The sequence below is a fragment of the Euphorbia lathyris genome, chromosome 3 (genome assembly GCF_963576675.1).
Source record: "Euphorbia lathyris chromosome 3, ddEupLath1.1, whole genome shotgun sequence".
Taxonomy (NCBI): domain Eukaryota; kingdom Viridiplantae; phylum Streptophyta; class Magnoliopsida; order Malpighiales; family Euphorbiaceae; genus Euphorbia; species Euphorbia lathyris.
In genome coordinates, this window is record NC_088912.1 from 12,107,267 (window position 1) to 12,131,335 (window position 24,069).

Sequence of the window (24,069 nt, forward strand, 5' to 3'; positions counted from 1 at the left end):
TTAACGAGGTACTTGTGAATAAAAACCGTGAACAAATAAATAAGGTGCTCGCAAGGAACTCAGAATCAAATAATTTTCTTAATGACCAAGCTCAAACTTGAGCTTGTCCATTTTCTGCCGAGCCGAGCTTGAGTATGCAAAAGCTCGACTTAGCTCAGTTCGTTATGTTACGTTACATTACGTTACATTGCGTCACGTTATTAGGGGGTTCAAACCTAGGACCTATTCATCTATACTCCATGTTATTTACCATTGAGTCAATTGTCTTTCTTGTGTACTATGTGTCGTGCTGCTTAATATATTACGACCCTTTTAGCTTCCATTGTTTAATATTCGATGCATGCACTTATTAATATCAATTAAATGTGCATAATAATAAATTATTAATAAAAAAAGAAATATGCATAATAATGAATTATTAATAGAAAAAAAATGCAAAAACATGCTCTAATTTCTTATTTATTTAATTCCTCTATATTTTTGTAATTTATATTTTAAAATGTTAAGGACGATGTTCTAAATATTGTTACATATATTCTAAACTTTATAATTTGTGTTCTAAAAATTAAGTATAATGTTTAAAAAAAATAGTAAATATATGGACCATTTTTACATTTGTTCTATAATATAATTTATAACACTCATATTCTAAATAACATAATGTATGTTCTAAAAAACATAACGCATGTTCTAAAGTTTATATTTTGTGTTCCAAAAATTAAGTATAATATTCTAAAAAATCAGTAGATATCTCGATCGATTTTTCATTTGTTCTATAATATAATTTATAACCCATGTTCGAAAAAACATAACACGTGTTCTAAAAAACATAACGTATGTTCTAAAAAATATGTCGTACGTTCTAAACTTCATAGTTCGTGTTTTAAAAGTTAAAATATATGTTCTAACGTTTGTTTTAAAAAATATATAGTTTGTGTTCTAAAAATTAAGTATAATGTTCTAAAAAAATCAGTAGATATTTCGATCGTTTTTTCACTTGTTCTATAATATAATTTATAACTCATGTTCGAAAAAACATAACACGTGTTCTAAAAAACATAACGTATGTTCTAAAAAATATGTCGTACGTTTTAACTTCATAGTTCGTGTTTTAAAAGTTAAAATATATGTTATAACGTATGTTTTAAAAAATATATAGTTTGTGTTCTAAAAATTAAGTATAATGTTCTAAAAAATCAGTAGATATCTGGATCGTTTTTTCATTTGTTCTATAATATAATTTATAACTCATGTTCGAAAAAACATAACATACATGTTCTAAAAAACATAACGTATGTTCTAAAAAATATATCGTACGTTCTAAACTTCATAGTTCGTGTTTTAAAAGTTAAAATATATGTCCTAACGTATGTTTTAAAAAATATATTTTCCTATGTAACATAAATTACAAAAATATAAAAGAATTAAATAAATAAGAAATTAGAGCATGTTCTTGGATTTTTTTATTAATAATTCATTATTATGCACATTTCTCTTTTTTTCTATTAATAATTCATTATTATGCACATTTCCTTTTTTCTATTAATAATTCATTATTATGCATATTTAATCGATATTAATAAGTGCGTGCGTCAAATATTAAACAAAAAAAACAATAGAATTTAAAAGGGAGATGGTATATTAATCAGCGCGCGAAATAATATACAAAAAGAGCAATTGGCTCAATGGTAAACAACATGGAATGTAGTTGAATAGGTCCTAGGTTCGAACACCCTAGTAAGCAATAGTGTTTTTTCTTAATTTTCCTACTCAAAACTACGTAGTTTTGGGTGGTTCTCACTTAGGGGAGGGTTCTCACTTGATCTTTAAATATCAGTATTAAAACGGTTTTAAAACGATTTTCAGAAAATAGGAAATCCTTTCAAAGATTTTCTGTTTTATCTTTAGGATTAATAAAACTAAATTTTATCAATCTAACTATAAAACTAATAGTTTTTGTTATAATGATTATCAACCAAAATAATGAGGAACATATGCATAACCTATTTTAATTAACAATTAATTAAAATTTATTTATCTTTGGAATTAATTAATCAAAACGGTTTCGTTAATTAACCTAACTATAAATATTTATTCAATCTGATTGAAAAACCTTTTAATTTTCATATATGAAATAACGGATTTAACGCAGGCTCTGATACCACTAAAGGAAAATAGGCAAACGTTTGGCAGCGAAAATATAAAAATTTTAACCTATTTCCATTAACCCAAGATCCGTTAATCGTTATTTCATATAAAGAGGGATAGAAGGAAATACCTTTTGATGTTCTATCTACCGTTGCAATCGAAGTGCCCACAACTCTTACTTCGAGTTCCCGAGCACAAGACAAAAACAGAATTCAAAACCAAGTTAGAATTCAACCGTATGAAAACAATCAAAAATAGATTGTCTCTAATTAATCAACACAAGATCAAGGAATAGAGAAAGAGATTAATAATCAATTGAAACGGAAGGAAGCGGTGAATGATCTCGTCCTCAATAAGGGGGTCGAAAATTCTTCTCTTCGGTAGACTATGTCATGGCCGAAATTTACATATAAGGGGTATATATACTCTCTTCTATCTAAACCCTAGCTAGATAGAATTAGGTTACTGAATAAGAATTTAATTCGGAATATAATTCTTATTTATTATCTATAATTATATCTAAATATAAAGATAATAATAATAACCTTAGGATAATAATAGGAGCAATTTAATCTCATTAAACCTACTAACTTATTTATCATTTAATTAATTTAATTCACAATCATAATCTAATTAAAATCGTTAAAAAATCAAATTAATTATTTATGTATTTACTATACATAAAATCGCCCCCTATTTACTGGGTCTTAGTGGACTCAGTTGGACTTCCATCAATTAATTAACATCTGTTTCTCTTTTGGGCTCCAAGTCTTATGTGTGACCCATTAGGTTCTTATTGCTTCTAGCCGTATGCAACCATTAAAATTAATTTTCTCAGAATTACATTTAATCTTTGCATAACGGAATGAGTACGCGAAATGTGATTAGCAAATCCGAAACATTCCCCCAGAGCTATAAGAAGACAGGTTGATTCTGTCGTTGACCTTTCCATATTAGTTACAGTATAATTCGATCCTTTATCAACTACATCCTTGAACTGAATCTTATGACTATGGATAATGTCAAGTCACATATAGCGAGACGTTCATTTTACTTGTACAGGCCGAGTTAACTCCAATTAGATAGGTTAAGTGAAATCTGCATTTCAAGTCTTAAGCTATCACCTTGCAAGGATTTAGAGTCAAGTCTTCCACAAGCGATCCTTGGACGTATCTCCCATTTATCGGGAGTGATAAATGCTCAATCCAATGTATAACTATCCTGTAATTACTTCATGTGATACCCAACGTCTGCCGTTCACACCCCAGAGTCATCTCTGTTATGGATCGTGTTACAACAGGATCAAAGTATCACATTCCATAATTCAGAATCACTAATTAACATTCCTTTGAGTCTGATGATTACTTATACCTATTAATACCAATGAGATGAACATGTGACAAGGATAAATCTACCCATCTTGTTATCTCAAGTCGGGTCCCCAATCCTAATGAACTCCCTTTCATCGGATCCATGTAACTGTCCAGATATCTGCATATCTGAAGCTTGTGAGATCAGCTCTCTGTCTCGACAGAAGACATTGTTACATGCAAGTCTCAGCAGTGATATGTCAATCCTGTTTCTAAACATATTACTTGACTTGGGGTGGTTTTAAGTTTATTAGTTTATTATAAAGTTTTGTCTCACTTCATGCTTGTATGAACACTTTATAATCACTTTAAACAAACTTAGGGATTTCCTTTTATTAGACTTTTTTTTTGATAAAAATGAGTACATCATTTCATTGATAAGAAAATTGCAAGTACAACAAGAAAAGTAAGGAATAAAACCTTACACAAGGCTATGCCTAATACAAAATCCATGTAGGTAAGAAAATGACTATAAAGAGCAAAACAAACCATTACAGGTACTATTACTAATAACACAAACAGATACATATACTTCTTGAAACTCCAAATTCGTAGAGAAGCATCTGGAATCCAATCTTCATCATTTAAACTCTTCCGAATTTTTGGATCGAAGTCCTTTCTTTTGCAACTACGTAGATGCAGTGATCTACATATAAGATCTATCATTTCTGCTCTTGCTAAATCAGAAAACATTACAAATGAAAAAGATAATAAACAACAGTTGCAATTCAAACGGATTAAAAGATTCGGTAAAATATATGAAATCCAAAAACAAAGAAATTATACAACAAAGAAAAAAAAAGAAAAAAACACAACGGTGTAAGGAGGAAAAAGGAAGACAAACTTCCTTCTTCCTCCTCAAATAAAAACTACAATTCGAAAGAGAAGAATATTCAATTAACAACAACAATCGATTGATGAATTTGGTGAAGAAACAAGGCCACGCAGCAAAATGGAAGAGAAGAGGAAGAAAGCAGTTATGATGAAGAACAAAGCAGTTTTCGGCAGAAGATAAAACAAATATCTTATTAAAACAAATGATATAAAGAACACTTCATTTACATTTAGTTCATATCCTAGAACAATTGTCTATAGGACACTAAACCCCAACAATATAACTATAACTATTAAGAGAAATATAACTACTAAGTATAATATAACTACATAACTAACTATTTTTTAAGAGAAATAGAACATAATATAGGTATAAATATAATATAAGTATTAAGTATATTATAATATAATATAATATTATGTATATAAGGCCTCGTTTGTTTGGAGGAAAATATTGTATTTTAAAAAATTTTATGCGGGGAAAATATTGTGCAGGAAAATAAATTATTTTCTTGTGTTTGGCAACAACACTGGAAAATATTTTCAGGTATTTGGCTACAACACTGGAAAATATTTTCCAACCACTAAATATTGATTTTTTTTTTTGTATTTTTTTATATTCAATTATATATATATATAACACAAAAAAGAGATTCACATGTATTAAGCACCAAAAACACATATAAGATGTAAGGTGTCGTTTGGTTCACGAAATGGAACGGAATGAAATAGAATTGCTATTCCAAAGGAATAGAATAGCAAAGAATGGAATAGAAATTCCTTAGTAATAACTATCCATATGCTTGGTTGGTGGAATAAGATAGAATATAATATATTTTTTTTTCATTCAAAAGACAACATTACCCTCAAATCTATTACTATAAATTTTACGTTTTCGTGTTTTCACGTTTAGTTTTTCGGTTTTTCTCTTTTTTTTTTTGCATTTTGTTACTTTTTCGTGCTATTCACGTTTTTTTCGTATTTTTCACATTTTTGTCTTTTTCTATGTTTTCATGTTTTGTTTGCATTTTTCGTCTTTTCACGTTTATTGCGTTTTTCATGTATTGTCACGTTTTTGTGTTTTAGCATTTTTTGCGTTTTCGTGTTTTTCGTATTTTTTCACGTTTTCTGTATTTTTCACGTTTTTGTATATTTCGTATTTTGTCACTTTTTCGAGTTGTTCATGTTTTGTGCCTTTTCAAGTGTTTGCTTTTTTTTGTGTGATTTTCGCGTTTGTTCACCTTTTCATATTTTTTGCGGTTTTTTTTCATATTCTCGTGTTTTGTAACGTTTTCACATTATTCATGTTTTCGTGTTTCATATGTTTACGTTTTTTAATGTTTTCCTCATTTTTCTCTAAATGCGTATGTTTTGGGGAAAATGTTTTACCCCTTTTGAAAAGAGTAAAACATTTTCCCTTATTTTTTCATTCATTTTCCATTGACTTACCACTTATTTTCCTTTGACTTATTTTCTTGCCCAAACAAACACTGAAAAATTGGGAAAATATTTTTCTGCAGAATATTTTCCCCCAAACAAACATGGCCTAAGTATTAATTTAAATATGTATTAATATAAATATGTAACGGTTTGGTTAATTGAAAACCGTGAGTTTTTAACACTTCAAACTGGAACCAAAATCATTCTATCTTTTCAACTCTAAACCAAAACCAACAGTTTGGTTCACCACTTTTTTCGATTTAGATTTTCGATTTTTTATTTTCGATTTGGTTACTGGTTAGACCGGTTTTTTCCCACCTCTAAAGACAACAGTCTAGGAGATGGTGGCGGGTAAAGCTGTTCATCGATCAAACATGGGCCAGGTTTATGAGTTACACCTAAAACCCATATCTTAATCGGATTAAGACTAGATCGAATTTGAATTTTAAAATTAAATTTTGACTTTAGCTCAAACAGATTTACTTATATAATTTTCAGGTAAATTCTACGGCTACTTTGTTGGGAAATAAAGTAATTCTACTTTGTTTTAGTATCCAATAGTAATTGAACATGTGTCAATAAAAATAAAATTAATTAAAATTAATAAAAAAATAACCTGATATAGCAGGTCATATTTAATTATGGAAAATTTAAAGATTATTAATTACAAGGTAAATGATATATGAGTCCCTATATTTTAATCTAATCATTATTTAGTCATTATATGTTAATATTACACTATTTAGTTCTTAAATTTAGCTCAATTCAACAGTTTAGTCCCTTATAGAGGGATTATTCTATTCAATAATTTAAAAATTAAGTGACAAAATTGTTGATCAAATAAAAAATAAGAACTAAATAATATATTATTAAAATACGAGAACTAAACAATATGTTAGATATTTAACGCAGGGACTGATAAAATAAAAGATTTACGTAAAATTCTATTTTCACAAATTTTTGAATTTTTTTCTCCTAAAATAAAAAGGTTATGTAAATTTAATCAACCCTTACGTAAATTATATCTAAAAATAAAATATTTACGTAAAGTTCAAAGGTTTTACGTAACACTATAATTTTCACATTGTTTGTGGATTTTTCTCCTAAAGTAAAAGGGTTACGTAAATTTAGTCAAACCTTACGTAAATTATGTCTAAAAATAAAAGATTTACATAAAATTTATAAGTTTTACGTAAAACTCTATTTTCACAAGGTTTGTGAATTTTTTTTCTCCTAAACTAAAAAGGTAACCTAAATTTAGCCAAGCTATACGTAAATTATGTCTAATAATAAAATATTTACGTAAAGTTCAAAGTTTTACAAAAAAAAACTCTAATTTTCATAAGGTTTGTGGATTTTTCTCTTAAAATAACAAGGTTACGTAAATTTAGTCAAACTTTACGTAAATTATGTCTAAAAATAAATGATTTACGTAAAATTCATAGGTTTTACGTAAAACTTTATTTTCACAAAGGTTTTTGAATTTTTTTTTCTCCTAAGATAAAAAGGTTACGTAAATTTAGTCAAACTATATATAAATTATATCTAAAAAAAATATTTACGTAAAGTTCAAAGGTTTTACGTAAAACTCTAATTTTCACAATGTTTGTGGATTTTTCTCCAAAAGTAAGAGGGTTACGTAAATTTCGCGAAACCTTACGTAAATTGTGTCTAAAAATAAAAAATTTACGTAAAATTCATAGGTTTTACGTAAAACTCTATTTTTCACAAGGTTTGTGGATTTTTTGTCCTAAAATAACAAGGTTACGTAAATTTGGTCAAACCTTACGTAAATTGTGTCTAAAAATAAAAGATTTACGTAAAATTCTTAGGTTTTACGTAAAACTCTATTTTTACAAGATTTTTGAATTTTTTTCTCCTAAAATAAAAAGGTTACGTAAATATAGTCAAACTATACGTAAATTATATCTAAAAATAAAATATTTACGTAAATTTCAAAGGTTTTACGTAACACTCTAATTTTCACAATGTTTGTGGATGTTTCTTCTAAAGTAAAAAGGGTTACGTAAATTTAATCAAACCTTACGTAAATTATGTCTAAAAAGAAAAGATTTGCGTAAAATTCATAGGTTTTACGTAAAACTCTATTTTCACAAGATTTTTGAATTTTTTTCTCCTAAAATAAAAATGTTACGTAAATTTAGTCAAATTATACGTAAATTATATCTAAAAATAAAATATTTACGTAAAGTTTAAAGGTTTTACGTAACTCTCTAATTTTCACAATATTTGTGGATTTTTCTCCTAAAGTAAAAAGAGTTACGTAAATTTAGTCAAACGTTACGTAAATTATGTCTAAAAATAAAAGATTTACGTAAAATTCATAAGTTTTACATAAAACTCTATTTTCACAAGGTTTTTGAATTTTTTCTCCTAAAATAAAAAGGTTACGTAAATTTAGTCAAACTATACGTAAATTATATCTAAAAATAAAATATTTACGTAAAGTTTAAAGGTTTTACGTAACACTCTAATTTTCACAATGTTCGTAGATTTTTCTCCTAAAGTAAAAAGAGTTGCGTAAATTATGTCTAAAAATAAAAGATTTGAGTAAAATTCATAGGTTTTACGTAAAACTCTATTTTCACAAGATTTTTGAATTCTTTTCTACTAAAATAAAAAGGTTACGTAAATTTAGTCAAACTATATGTAAATTATATCTAAAAATAAAATATTTGCGTAAAGTTTAAAGGTTTTACGCAACACTCTAATTTTCACAATATTTGTGGATTTTTCTCCTAAAGTAAAAAGAGTTACGTAAATTATGTCTAAAAATAAAAGTTTTACGTAAAATTCATAGGTTTTACGTAAAACTCCATTTTCACAAAGTTTTTTAATTTTTTTCTCCTAAAAAAAGGTTACGTAAATTTAGTCAAACTATACGTAAATTATATCTAAAAATAAAATATTTACGTAACGTTTAAAGGTTTTACGTAACACTCTAATTTTCACAATGTTTGTAGATTTTTCTCCTAAAGTAAAAAGGGTTACGCAAATTTAGTCAAACCTTACCTAAATTATGTATAAAAATAAAAGATTTGCGTAAAATTCATAGGTTTTACGTAAAACTCTATTTTCACAAGATTTTTGAATTTTTTTCTCCTAAAATAAAAAGGTTACGTAAATTTAGTCAAACTATACGTAAACTATATCTAAAAATAAAATATTTACGTAAAGTTGAAAGGTTTTAAGTAACACTCTAATTTTCACAATGTTTGTGGATTTTTCTCCTAAAGTAAAAAGGGTTACGTAAATTTAGTCAAACCTTACCTAAATTATGTCTAAAAATAAAAGATTTGCATAAAATTCATAGATTTTACGTAAAACTCTATTTTCACAAGATTTTTGAATTTTTTCTCCTAAAATAAAAAGGTTACGTAAATTTAGTCAAATTATACGTAAATTATATCTAAAAATAAAATATTTACGTAAAGTTTAAAGGTTTTACGTAACACTCTAATTTTCATAATATTTGTGGATTTTTCTCCTAAAGTAAAAAGGGTTACGTAAATTTAGTCAAACCTTACGTAAATTATGTCTAAAAATAAAAGATTTATGCAAAATTAATACGTTTTACGTAAAACTCTATTTTCACAAGATTTTTGAATTTTTTTCTCCTAAAATAAAAAGGTTACGTAAATTTAGTCAAATTATACGTAAATTATATCTAAAAATAAAATATTTACGTAAAGTTTAAAGGTTTTACGTAACTCTCTAATTTTCACAATATTTGTGGATTTTTCTCCTAAAGTAAAAAGAGTTACGTAAATTTAGTCAAACCTTACGTAAATTATGTCTAAAAATAAAAGATTTACGTAAAATTCATAGGTTTTACGTAAAACTCTATTTTCACAATGTGTTTGAATTTTTTTCTCCTAAAATAAAAAGGTTACGTAAATTTAGTCAAACTATACGTAAATTATATCTAAAAATAAAATATTTACGTAAAGTTTAAAGGTTTTACGTAACACTCTAATTTTCACAATGTTCGTAGATTTTTCTCCTAAAGTAAAAAGGGTTACGTAAATTATGTCTAAAAATAAAAGATTTGCATAAAATTCATAGGTTTTACGTAAAAGTCTATTTTCACAAGATTTTTGAATTTTTTTCTTCTAAAATAAAAAGGTTACGTAAATTTAGTCAAACTATACGTAAATTATATCTAAAAATAAAATATTTACGTAAAGTTTAAAGGTTTTACGTAACACTCTAATTTTCACAATATTTGTGGATTTTTCTCCTAAAGTAAAAAGGGTTATGTAAATTTAGTCAAACCTTACGTAAATTATGTCTAAAAATAAAAGATTTACGTAAAATTCATAGGTTTTACTTAAAACTCTATTTTCACAAGGTGTTTGAATTTTTTTCTCCTAAAATAAAAAGGTTACGTAAATTTAGACAAACTATACGTAAATTATATCTAAAAATAAAATATTTACGTAAAGTTTAAAGGTTTTACGTAACACTCTAATTTTCACAATGTTCGTAGATTTTTCTCCTAAAGTAAAAAGGGTTACGTAAATTATGTCTAAAAATAAAAGATTTGCGTAAAATTCATAGGTTTTACGTAAAAGTCTATTTTCACAAGATTTTTGAATTTTTTTCTTCTAAAATAAAAAGGTTACGTAAATTTAGTCAAACTATACGTAAATTATATCTAAAAATAAAATATTTACGTAAAGTTTAAAGGTTTTACGTAACACTCTAATTTTCACAATATTTGTGGATTTTTCTCCTAAAGTAAAAAGGGTTATGTAAATTTAGTCAAACCTTACGTAAATTATGTCTAAAAATAAAAGATTTACGTAAAATTCATAGGTTTTACTTAAAACTCTATTTTCACAAGGTGTTTGAATTTTTTTCTCCTAAAATAAAAAGGTTACGTAAATTTAGACAAACTATACGTAAATTATATCTAAAAATAAAATATTTACGTAAAGTTTAAAGGTTTTACGTAACACTCTAATTTTCACAATGTTCGTAGATTTTTCTCCTAAAGTAAAAAGGGTTACGTAAATTATGTCTAAAAATAAAAGATTTGCGTAAAATTCATAGGTTTTACGTAAAAGTCTATTTTCACAAGATTTTTGAATTTTTTTCTTCTAAAATAAAAAGGTTACGTAAATTTAGTCAAACTATACGTAAATTATATCTAAAAATAAAATATTTACGTAAAGTTTAAAGGTTTTACGTAACACTCTAATTTTCACAATATTTGTGGATTTTTCTCCTAAAGTAAAAAGGGTTATGTAAATTTAGTCAAACCTTACGTAAATTATGTCTAAAAATAAAAGATTTACGTAAAATTCATAGGTTTTACTTAAAACTCTATTTTCACAAGGTGTTTGAATTTTTTTCTCCTAAAATAAAAAGGTTACGTAAATTTAGACAAACTATACGTAAATTATATCTAAAAATAAAATATTTACGTAAAGTTTAAAGGTTTTACGTAACACTCTAATTTTCACAATGTTCGTAGATTTTTCTCCTAAAGTAAAAAGGGTTACGTAAATTATGTCTAAAAATAAAAGATTTGCGTAAAATTCATAGGTTTTACGTAAAACTCTATTTTCACAAGATTTTTGAATTTTTTTCTTCTAAAATAAAAAGGTTACGTAAATTTAGTCAAACTATATGTAAATTATATCTAAAAATAAAATATTTACGTAAAGTTTAAAGGTTTTACGCAACACTCTAATTTTCATAATATTTGTGGATTTTTCTCCTAAAGTAAAAAGGGTTACGTAAATTTAGTCAAACTTTACGTAAATTATGTTTAAAAATAAAAGATTTACGTAAAATTCATAGGTTTTACATAAAACTTTATTTTCACAAGGTTTTTGATTTTTTTTCTCCTAAAATAAAAAGGTTACGTAAATTTAGTTAAACTATACGTAAATTATATCTAAAAATAAAATATTTACGTATAGTTCAAAGGTTATAGAAATGTTTTTTTATAAAGTAACAACTTTACGTAATTAAGTCTCAGTTTACGAAATGTTTGGGTAAGTTAGTAATTTACACCAGTTTCATCATCATATATAAACGAGAGAAATTCTATATATCTATTTGACTAATGATTCTGGATGTCTTTTCTGCTAAAAAATGAAAGCATACAAAATATATCAGTTCAATTGGCATGCTTCCACAAAATCAAATCTTAAACAACAATATGATGACTTGGAACTAAAAAAAATAGTATAATTGGTGCACCATAGTTTTGTATGCCAAAGAAGTTGAAGCCCAAAACACACATCAGAGATTTGTATCTTGTATTTGCCACATAACTCCAATGAAGAAACCTTTAAATCATTTGACTGGTTCCAACCATATAATTTAATTTGGCATTTTGAACCACAAATATAAATATAAGGATATGCATTTAGGCTCTCAAACAATTCATACCCAACAACAGCATAAAAACTCTATCATATTAAAACTTGTCAAAAATAAAATAACTCATTCCAAACTTGTCAAAAATAAAATAACTCATTCCAAACTTGTCAAAAATTATTATGTCTATTAGTAAAGTATTCAAGAAATGCAAGGTTGAAGATATGATATAAAGTAAACGATTTCTATTGGTAGAATGATTGTAAAAGTATGAAAAAAAATGCAGCTTCCACAACTTGATCCCAAATGAATAATTACACAGAGAACACCATCAGACTCTAAAATAAAATCAAATAATTGCTCTTGCAAATGCAGTGCAGCTAAATTTACTAACTTAATCAGACTCTAAAATAAATTAGGTGAAGGAATCGCTTCTGAACCGAAACAAGGAAGAGCTCATAACCACTGATGTGAGCATCTCTCCTTAACTGATCAAGTCTCTTTCATATCCAGTTTCAATCTGAAATTAACTTACTTTCGGAGCGGAAGAGAAATTCTTTAGAAAAAGCTCCTATCTTAAGAACCTGATTCAAAAATGAAAAGAAGACTGAGAAGAGACATCAGTTATGATTGGACTGCACTTTTTTTTTATATCCAGATTGGAACTGCATTTCAACGTTTTTGCATAACTTGGTAGTGACTGGACTTGGCGCTGGACTGGAGTGTAAAATAGGGAGGTACTGAATGTTGGAGATAGAGGTGTAGAGAGGAGACCAAGAAAGTGAAACTCAGTTGGAGAGAGAGAGAAAGTCGATGAGTGAGACAGAAAGGAGTGGCGTCGAAAACAGGAGAGACATGAAGAAAAGGTAGCCGGTTAAATTAACGCTTTAAGAATGAACCGTTTAGATTACTTTTAATTAAAATGAATGGTAAAACATGGAAAGTAATTTTCACTTTGTTTTGCAACAAAGTGACTGTAGCCAGCACCTAATTTTCATTTTAAAATAATATTTTATCATTTCATAAAAAATTATATTTCATTATATATATATATAAAATATTGTAATTTAATATTAATATAATATGGGTTAAGGTGCAAAAATACCCTTAACGTTTTGGGTCAGGAGCAATTTTACCCCTAACGTCTAAAATGGTACAATTTTGCCCCTAACGTTTGTAGCCAAGAGCAATTTTACCCCTGACGTTTGTAATTTGGGTCAATTTCAGACGCTATTGTAAAACACATATATTTTTGTTCATTATTTTGCACTAATTGCATATCAATTCATTCTAAAAAAAAGGATTTCATGTTTTTGTAATTTAATAATAGAATTGGAGATTAATATTTATAAATTCGGTGAATTTTTTGAATTTTTTTGTCTAATACGTACAAAAGACATTATATTTTTTTATTTTTTTTCATATCCCAACATATGTTTATGATTTGTTACTGATAAAATGACGCACATGTGAATTGTAGATTATAAGATTCATGACTGAAAAGACAGTTTGATGAATTATTTCTTAAATTGACCAAATTTATCAACGTTAGGGGTAAAATTGTTCTTGGCTACAAACGTTAGGGGTAAAATTGCACCATTTTAGACGTTAAGGGTAAAATTGCTCATGACCCAAAATGTTAGGGGTATTTTTGCACCTTAACCCATATATAATTAATATTAGTAGATCGGGTACTCGATACTATTTTTATAAGTCTTCAAATCCAATGTATGAACGAATTTAAAGTATTTCTATTGGTTTATGGGATAAGGGTCAAATTTGATCCTAAACATCAAGTAATAAAATAGGGATAAGGTACCAAAATAGGTTTAAGGTTTTTGGGGAAGTACCAATTTAGGCTCAACGTTCAAAATAGTACCAATATAGGCTTAACGTTTACAACATAATATCAATTTAGTCTTAACGTTTACAATATAGCATCAATTTAGTCCTCACGTACAAAATAACACCAATATAGGCTTAACGTTTACAAAATAATACGAATTTAAGCTTAACGTTTACAAAATATATTCAATTTAAGCTAAACGTCACAATTAAATTAATCATATTATATTATTTTCCTATTAACTTTATATGTTATTTTTTTATTTAGTTTTATTTTCTTATTTATTATAATACAATTTATTAGTTTTTTTGCCCATTAAAATCTTATATTTGTTTTTCATCAACCATTCCCTGACTCCTAAATTCCATGGCTCATGTAATATATGCAAACTAAAAGTAATTGAATATCCACAATATTTTGAACATGTCTATAAGGATAGGTCTATAAGGATAGAGCAATGCGATAAGAAATAGATAAACTTTTTATCCCTCAAACCTTATACCTAGAAGAAGGTGGTATAACAATGTTAAATGTACAACTTCTACTTGTTTCAATAAAATCATTCAACTTTGAGTTTTGTCTTAATTAGATCACTCAGCGACTCTAGTGATTAAAAAGCATCAGAATAATGACATGACTAAAATTGCCGGAGTGACCTAATTGAGACAAAACTCAAAGTTGAGTGATTTTATCAAGACAAATTGAAGTTGACTTACCATTTTGAGACAAGCATATAAGTTCAGTGACCAATGATATATTAACCTGGTATATGGTGGGATAAGATGGTGTAATTTTAATAGGATGGAAAAAACTACATTATCCCTCTCCAAAGATGTTATTTCCCTCTTCCATCCCAAATTGACAAGGTAAAAAGTATTATTAGGCCCATAATCTTTTCATTTTTTGGTTCATTAAATCTTTAATCTTTTGTTTAGGGTCCGTTTGGCTACTTGCTATTTTCTGTTTCTGTTTACTAGTTGCTGTTTCTGTTTGCTGGTAGCCTTTTTCAAAGGCTGCTTTTCTAAAAAGCTACTTTTCAGCTGTAAAAGACAAATGTGAGACGTCTAACCAAACAACTAATATTCTGTTTTTTAAAGTGAAAAGACAAACAAAAGATGAAAAGTAGGTAAACAAACACCCTTTTAAATACATTAAGCCCTTATTTGGGAGGAGGTTAATGTGAGTAAATGGAAGTAACGGAAGGTTAAGTATTGAGTTAACCTTGTTTGGAAGGTTAAGATTTAATGGGGTTAAATCTTTACTTCCTCTAACCTCCAAACTCTAACTTCCAAATTGGGGGTTAATGGAAGTAACGTAAACTTTTTAAAAATTTATTGTCTCTGCAGAGTAAATTTAATCTTCATTCCCCTCCAAATTTAATCTCACAAACGAAGTTAAACATTTAACCTCATTTACATCCTATAAACTCCCAAACAAGATTAATTTTTAACTTTCCTTTCCATCACTTCCCTTCCCTTTCCATTACCTCCTTTAACTCTCACCTCCATTAACCTCCAAACTCCCAAACAAAGGCTAAGCCGTGATGAATGACTTAATAATACCAAAAATAAATAATAAGGGGTTTAATGTATCCAAATAAAAATTAAGAGTTTAATAAATAAAAAATTGAAAGATCAGGGCCTAACGATGCTTTTTACCAGTTAACAATATCGATGATCAACCGTTCTTCGCCGTTTGTTTTCTCACTTGCGAAGCTTCATCTTCTACGCCGCTTCTCCTTGTCCTTCACCAGGTATATGTCTTCTTCTTGCTGCTGATCTCGATTTTTATTTACTAGCATGTTTATAGGAAAGCCCTGATTCTCTTCTCTCTCTTTGTTTCTCCATTTCTCCAGACTACATTTTCTCAACTCCCTGTTTAAGGTCAGTTTTGTTCTTCTGATTCATTATCTTTTTTCTTGCTTATTATTAATTAATTTGATGCTTAATTTCTCCGAATCCTAAATCTGTAAAACCTAATCTAACCTATTAAATGCTAAATCTGTAAAACCTAATCTAACCTATTGGTTGATTGTGATATTTTATGATGAGTTATTGTTATGTGAAATTGGTTTATTTTTTGTTATGATATTTTTTTTATGGATGAATGTTATATATATTTGCAATTATGTGAGTATTTAGTTGAATTTATAGTTCTGATGTCTGTCGATTTCTGATGTTTTAACTTTTTGCTTATATGTGTATCTATAATCATTCCTTTCTTAAGTTGTTGATTTTTTTTGAAGTGATTAACTCTGGATTTTGTTCGGCGGTTACTGGGATTGATCTGTATATGCTACGCTTGAGTCTGAGGTCTAGATAATAGGTTTTGAGATTTTAGTGATGATGGTTAACTGGTCCCGATTCCTAATTTAAGACCAATATAAAGGGCGGTCCGGTGCACTAAATGTCCCCGCTAAGCGAGGGTCCGGGTAGGGGTCCCACCACAAAGGTGTACTGGGGCAAGCCTTCCCCTGCCATTTTTTTTGGCAAGAGGCCGCTCCTAAGACTCGAACCCGTGACCTCTCGGTCACACGACAACAACGTTTACGGTTGCGCCAAGGCTCGCCCTCTAATTTAAGACCAATATAACTAAAAAAATTTAAATGAATAGCAGAAGATATATGAATAGCCTTTGGCTCTAAATTCATTTCAATTTTGCGGAAAGAATCACATCTTCTGAATATGGAAATTAATGTAATAGAAATATCCAATTTCAATCACGGGGAGCAAGTTTTAGATTGAGTCACAGGAAGATTGATGGTTTGGCCTGTGATTTTTTCAATGTATGAAACAATTTGTGCTTCTCTAGTTGAAGCAAGTGAGTGCTCATGTGCTCTGCTTATAGCTTTTCTATTGTAGTTTGCAGTTTGTTGGGGTCTCATTTCTTCTTCTCTCTCTGACCTCTCTTTTTCCAATTTTTCTATTACTTGCAACAACTTCTTATGCAACATTCCTTTTTGATCCCTCATTTACTTCACAAAACTTTCCATGAATCCAATCATTGTACTTAAATTTTCCTTCAATTTTCTCCTTTTCATCCTCATTTGCCTCTTCTTAAGTGTAGCACTGGAAATCTCTGACACATGATTAATGATAGCCGTATTTTCGCCATCTGAAACTCGAAATGGCATTAAAACACTCGCATTTTTGGGTGAGTACAGGCACAACCCGTTTGAATATCAGTAAGACTATAAATAACTTCAAGCTCACCGAAAAGTCTGTTTTTATTCTCCAAATCCTTGCTTTTGCTTACCTGAAAATGTTGCTCTTCGTCTTTTGTCAGTTTCTTTTTTATACAAGCTTAAGTTTCCATTGATACAAGGCACGATTATTGAAAAGGTATAAAATTTTTCGTAAGTTGATTAAGAGTAACATTCTAATAAGTTGAACAAGTAAGAACTTCCTTTTTAATTTATTCCGTGAATTTTGTAGTAACATTCTAAGACGCGTGCAATACATCTTCCGCATTTAACTCACTTTTTTCAACCGAGTGATCAATTGATTACATTTTACTCAAGTTTAGGGGGTTAAATGAACATTTTATGCAAGTTGAGAGGGCTATCTAGACATTTTGAAAGTTTAGGGGTCTAATCAAGCTTTTTGGACAAGTCCATGGGCAAATGATGTATTAAGGCTTTTTGAAATGTTATATTTTAGATATCTTTAATTCATATATAAAATGTCGGTAAAACATATGTGAAATATTGAGTTTTTAGAAATGTATATTTTAGTATTTTAAGGATTTTTTTGTGTTTTGACATCTTTTTTCTAGTATTTTTGTAAAAAATCCAAAATAATACAATGACATGATTTGTACTTGCAAGCCCACAAATCCATGGAAACCAGGCCAGTCCAATTCTAAGACTGACATAAAAGTCAGTCAACTTTACACTTTCTAATATTATGGCTACTGAACTTCAATTAACGCCTCAAAAATGACCGATGGTGATATCAAAATAGAAAATTCCAATAATTGATGATATTCTAATTAACTTTAATTCTTCAACCTTTTTGTTTTGAGAGATAAAGCTTTGGAATAGGTGATTTTGGAAAATAAAATTCGGGGTTTCATGGTAAATGTGGTTTTAAACAACTTTAATTCTTGTACATTTTCATTTTGAGCCCATCAACGGTCATTTTGAGGCGTTAATTGAAGTTCAGTGGCCGTAGTTTTAGAAAATTTAAAGTTGAGTGACTTTTATGGCATGTTTTGAAATTTGCTGGTCATACCGTGAAAATGAGTAAAGTCCAGTAGCCATGGGTGCAATTTACCCTAAATAGATATTTGATCACTTTCTCCATCTTAATCTCTACCTATATTGCTTAACTCAATATGAATTTTATGCATATTATATTGGGATAGTTATTATATTCCATTCCATAAAAAGAACACAGACAATTTAGTCATCTTTTTTCTAAAGAACAGAAATTTAAATTTAGTTTTGGCTCGTGAAGTAGTTTGCAAGTTCTCATGATACACTAGCAGATGGTATAAAATTGATTCTAATCGCCTATTTCATGAAGCGAGAGATCGAAGAAGTAAACTGTGAAATTCTGTTTTGGCTTGTGAAGTAGTTTACAAGTTTACTTTTCTTTTAATGTGAAGTAGTTTGCAAGTTGTCATGATACACTAGCAGATTGGAGAAATGTGTCAAGTTACTTACATTATGACTTCCTGTGCAGGATGCCAGTTGCTGAGGCACCGTTTCGACCACGGGAGAAGCTCCTTGAGAAGCAGAAGTATTTCCAAAATATTCACAAACACACATATTTGAAAGGCCGTTATGACAAGCTCACCTCTGTTGCCATTCCTCTAACTTTAGCAGGCACTGCATTATTCCTTATTGTGAGTCTTTTAGTTTACTTCTGAACTGTGAACTTTTTTCCCGGATCTACCTTATCGCTTAATTTTAGCGAGGTGGCCATTTAACATTACAAATTTTCAGGGTCGAGGAATCTACAACATGTCTCACGGGATTGGGAAGAAAGAATGAGGTGGCCTCCTGACCGATGACACCCAACATGTTAATTTGTTGTTTTAAGAGTTATTTTTGTTTCGGGCCTTTAATAATTGCAGAACTAAAGCTACAAAACTGAAATGTGATAATTCACTGTTGATGGCTTTTATTTTCAAGTTGTTAATATTGAATAATTGATTCTTTAGACTTCATTGCTTATATCAACTATGTTTCGCATCGATAGAACGATATAACATGAATCTGTTCATGGTTGACCTTTTTTGGCAATAGATCCATTTTTCATAGATATAACCTGAACGTGTTCATGCTTGACGTTTTCTTGCAATAGATCCATTTTTCATAGGATACAGTATTCAGGAGCATGTTTTTCACCCGTAAGGGGTGATTGCTTTTCTTTTCAAGTTGTTAATATTGTATGATTGAGTTTTTAGACTTCATTGCTTATATGAACTATGTTACGCATCTATAGAACGATATAACATGAACCTGTTCATGCTTGACGTTTTCTGGCAATAGTTCCATTTTTCATAGGATACAGGATTCAGGAGCATGTCTTTCACCCGTAAGAGGTGATTGCTTTTCTTTTCAAGTTGTTAATATTGCATCATTGAGTCTTTAGACTTCGTTGCTTATGTGAACTAACTATGTTAACCGTCGATAGAACTACGTAATCTGAACCTGTTCATGTTTGACGTTTTTTGGCAATAGATCCATTTTTTATAGGATACAGGATTCAGGAGCATGTTTTTCAAGTTGTTAATATTGTATCATTGAGTCTTTAGACTTCATTGCTTATGTGAACTAACTATGTTAACCATCCATAGAACTGCGTAATCTGAACCTGTTCATGCTTGACGTTTTCTGGCAATAGATCCACTTTTCATAGGGAGACAGAATTCAGGAGCATGTTTTTCACCCGTAAGAGGTGATGGCTTCTTTTCAAGTTGTTAATATTGCATCATTGAGTCTTTAGACTTCATTGTTTATGTGAACTAACTATGTTAACCGTCTATAGAACTACGTAATCTGAACCTGTTAATGCTTGACGTTTTTCTGGCAATAGTCCATTTTCATAGGGAGACAGGATTCGGTTCGGCTCAGTTCTCGTTTCTCAGCAATTTTGGTTTTCGGTTCTGTCCGGCTCTAAACCAAAAAACCCTGAACCGATTTACTCTAAACCTAGAAGAACCTCACTCATTCTTTCATTCCCTTTATTAGTTCTTCCGCTCTCTGCCATCATTTTGCTTCACATTTATTTCCTCTATTTCTTGACCAGTTCGCCTCATATCGACCTCTCTTGCCACTGCCCCTTTATGCTCTAAAGTTTCATTCTTTTCATCCGTACATCTTCGTGCCACCGATTGTTTCACCGGTTTCCATCGACTTACGAGGTAACTCGATTTTTCTTTACAATTTTATCTTTTTTTTTTTTTTTTTTTTTTTTTTTTATATAAAAGTAGTGTTAATTTGAGCTTTTAAATTGTAGCTTCTTCTTGTTTGACTACTAAGAAGCTGCACATAAGGAGATTAATGGAATTCTGTTTTGTTTTGTTGACTTTGAGCGTGTGTTTGTTGTTGAGTTAAGAATCGTTGATTTCGCGACTAAAATGAACTAGAATTTAGCAGACGAACAGTGAATTTAGGATGTGAAATTTATTGAGTGATGCTTTTAATCAGGTTGTTGGGTGAACTTGTCCAAATGTTGCAACTGCCCTTTCCAACCTTCAATTGTAACAACTTACTCCTCAAATTTATCTAATTGTAAACCATAACCCTTCAAACTTGTCCAATTATAAAACAGAATCCCAAATTGCTGACATAGACTACAATTGAAGAAATACGTGAAATACAAAAGCTGCAACGCTCGTGGAATGTGATAATCAGATCTTTAGACCCAAAAAAATCAGTATTTAAGTAACCAAATCCCCAATTCTTCAACCTAACGGTCTTCTTTTTGTTATTCCTATTCGTTTTTTAGTGATTTCTTGATTCAAAGTTTTGGGATATTATGGGGGCGAAAATGTGTTTATGTGGAGAAATAGCTCCATTGAAGATTTCATGGCGTGATACGAATCCGGAGAAACGTTTTTATGGTTGCTTCAAGAACAGGGTAAAAAAATCCTAATTTGGGGTTATGTTTTACAATTGGACAAGTTTGTAGGGTTATGTTTTACAATTGAACATGTTTGAGGGGTAAGTTGTTACAGTTGAAAGTTAGGGGACAGTTGCAATATTTGGACAAATTCAAGGAGTTATTTGTATATTAGACCTTTGATTTAAGAGCTTTAACTTAGTCAGTTGGATTTCTTCATTATTTGAGTGACTTAATTCAATGTGTAAGTTGCTATTAGCCTATTACATAGTTATCAAATCGTGAACCGAAATTCTCATTTTTTGAACCGTGACCCGTGAATCAAATAGAATCGTAATAACATTGGCCTGTTACATTTTTGTTTAGAAAACCGTGGCTTTCCTTAGGATTAGAAAATTTGATAATGCATTTAACTTGGCTTTTTACTGGTTAGGTGCTCAAGTCTTTTTTTTTTTTTCTTTCATAGTTTCATACTCTTTGATAACTAGAGCATCTCCAATAGAGGTTGCTCCAAAAAGTGTTAAAAATTAACACATCATACTAAAATATACTCCAGTAGTAATTTAGTAATCCACATCATTCTTGGTAACTTTTAGGGTCATTTACATGAAAATCATAAATAAAAATAATATTATTATTTTATCAATTTTATTAGTTTAATTCTTAATATATCAAAAGTATCTATTTTTATTTTATAAATGTCAGTTTAATTTTTTTAAAAAGTTAATTGGTGAAATAGGCAGAGTATGGATATTTCCGTTAACTGTCAATTGTCAATTTTTGTAGGCATGATATAATGAAAATAAATTATTGTCTAAACTGTAATTAAATTTTGGAATTTGAATTTCGGTGTAAATATCCCTAACTTTTATTGGTTAATCCCGATTCTTTACGGTTCAATATCTTTGACTCTAAATATGTCTAATCAGACGGTTGGTTCGGTTCGGTTTTAAAAACCATACCTAATATAACACCTCAAGTTCTCTATACTTGTCTAGAAAATTCAAGTGCCATCTGTACTTCAAAAATGTTCTATTTGTCTTTTGAACTTACTTAAATAAACTTAAATTGACTTATTGACCTTCTAAAATTCACATGACATAACAAAGAGATATTTTGATGAAGTTGAAACCGTACACTTTAAGCAAGTTCATGGGGTTAATAAATCACTAGAAACAAGTTTTGAAGCTGAACTGTTATTTTAAGAAAGTCTAAAAAAACTAACCTGTCATTTTAAGTAAATTTATGAAGGTAAATATGATATTTTAAAAGTACGCAGTTAAATTTTTGAACAAGTACAATGACTAAATATACATTAGACATTTTATTAGCCTTTTAAACTCGTATATGACACTTTTAACTTAATTAAAATTATTTATTAGCTATTAAATTTTTCTAAAATGATTGACCTCCGTGCTTCAACTTGCTCAAATCTCCTAATCTAATTCATGCTAAATTTGTATGTGCCTATCAAACTGAACTGAATCGTTTGAACCGTCCAGTAATAAGCATGTATACGTCACCACTAACCCAATTGCCAATAGTTGGATATTATTTAATATTATAAAATTAAAATCACTCAAATTTAAAAACTTGTATATTGATTTAATTTTTAATATTAAATTAATATTAGTAAAAAAATTAAAATAAATTATTAATAAATACTAAATGAATATTAAATAGAATATTTAAATTATTAATATATTTAACTAGTTTACATAAAAATTAACGGTTAGTAATAAAAGACCACCGACAAAGGTCATTAATAACCATCGTTAGTAAAAGATTTTTTTTTATTGATAATGGTTATTAAACAATTTATGTCAAAACTCATTCGAACTTTTGAAAGACCTTAATTATGTAAATAAAATAAATTTGAATTGTGAAAATAATTATTTAAACATAGTTTATTTATTAATACGCATTAAATAGAAATACTCAGACTGTTAATTTATTTATCTAATTTAAATATAAATTAAATAGAAAATGAAAGAAAAATATAAATTTTTAAATATACTTAGCTAATTGATTTTTTTTGTCCAGTTGATACAAAAGACAAAATATTTTTTATTTTTTTTAATTTTTTTTCATGTCTATTATATGTTTATGAACTATTACAATGAGTGATAAAATGACGCACATGTGAAGTGTAGATGGCAAAATTCATAACCAATGAGACAGTTTGATGAATTATTTCCCAAATTGATTCAATTTGTCAATTCTAAAGTAAAATTGCTTAAATTACATTATTTTAAATGATAAAGATAAAATTGCTATTAACTATAAACGTTAAAGTATTTTTATACTTAATCCTATTTAAATAAGTTCGGGATTAAATAGAATTTTTCGAAGTATTATTTTTTTACAAGTATAAAAGGTTAAAAATTTATGGGTTCCTTACATGAATCTCATAAATATGTAGAAAAAATACAAATATCTCAAAGTGGTGATACTTATTTCTTTTATGTCAAATACTTCAAATCCTCCCTTCATTCTGTCATTAACCCCATTTTCATCCAAAAAAAAAATTGTCATTAACGACAACCCTTCAAATTTAGTTGGTTTTTATTTTATTTTTTTTTTCTGGAAAAGTTGGTTTTATCTGTTAATAATTTTAGATAAATAAATATATATTCATATAAATAAATTCATCTATCACATTTCTCCGCTTCTTTATTGATATGGGTGGAAAATGATATAATATAATTTAAATTTGAATAATCCCATTTTTTAATTTTGATAATCATATTAATATCCAACAATTTTTTTATATGAAAATATCTAGGGAAAATTACACAGAAATTCATCCTTTAAAAATTATTTACAACTATATCAAGTCATAATTTTGGATTATATCAAACTAGTAAAATAGTACTTTTAATATATTTTAACGATTAGAATTTATAAATTAGAAGTCTAGAATATGTTTTCTAGGGTTTATGATTTATGAATTGGAGTCTAGATTTTTTAAATTACAGTGTAAAATTATAATATAAAGAGAATA

At 28.4% G+C, this 24,069-nt stretch overlaps 1 long non-coding RNA gene across 1 annotated transcript; it reads left to right on the forward strand.

Annotated features, from left to right (window-relative positions):
* Positions 1 to 15,625: 15,625 nt before the first annotated feature.
* On the forward strand, positions 15,626 to 19,171 carry LOC136223664 (uncharacterized). Its single transcript, XR_010686070.1, has 4 exons — positions 15,626 to 15,745; positions 15,848 to 15,875; positions 18,678 to 18,840; positions 18,941 to 19,171. It is a non-coding gene; the product is annotated as an uncharacterized lncRNA (long non-coding RNA).
* Positions 19,172 to 24,069: the final 4,898 nt, after the last annotated feature.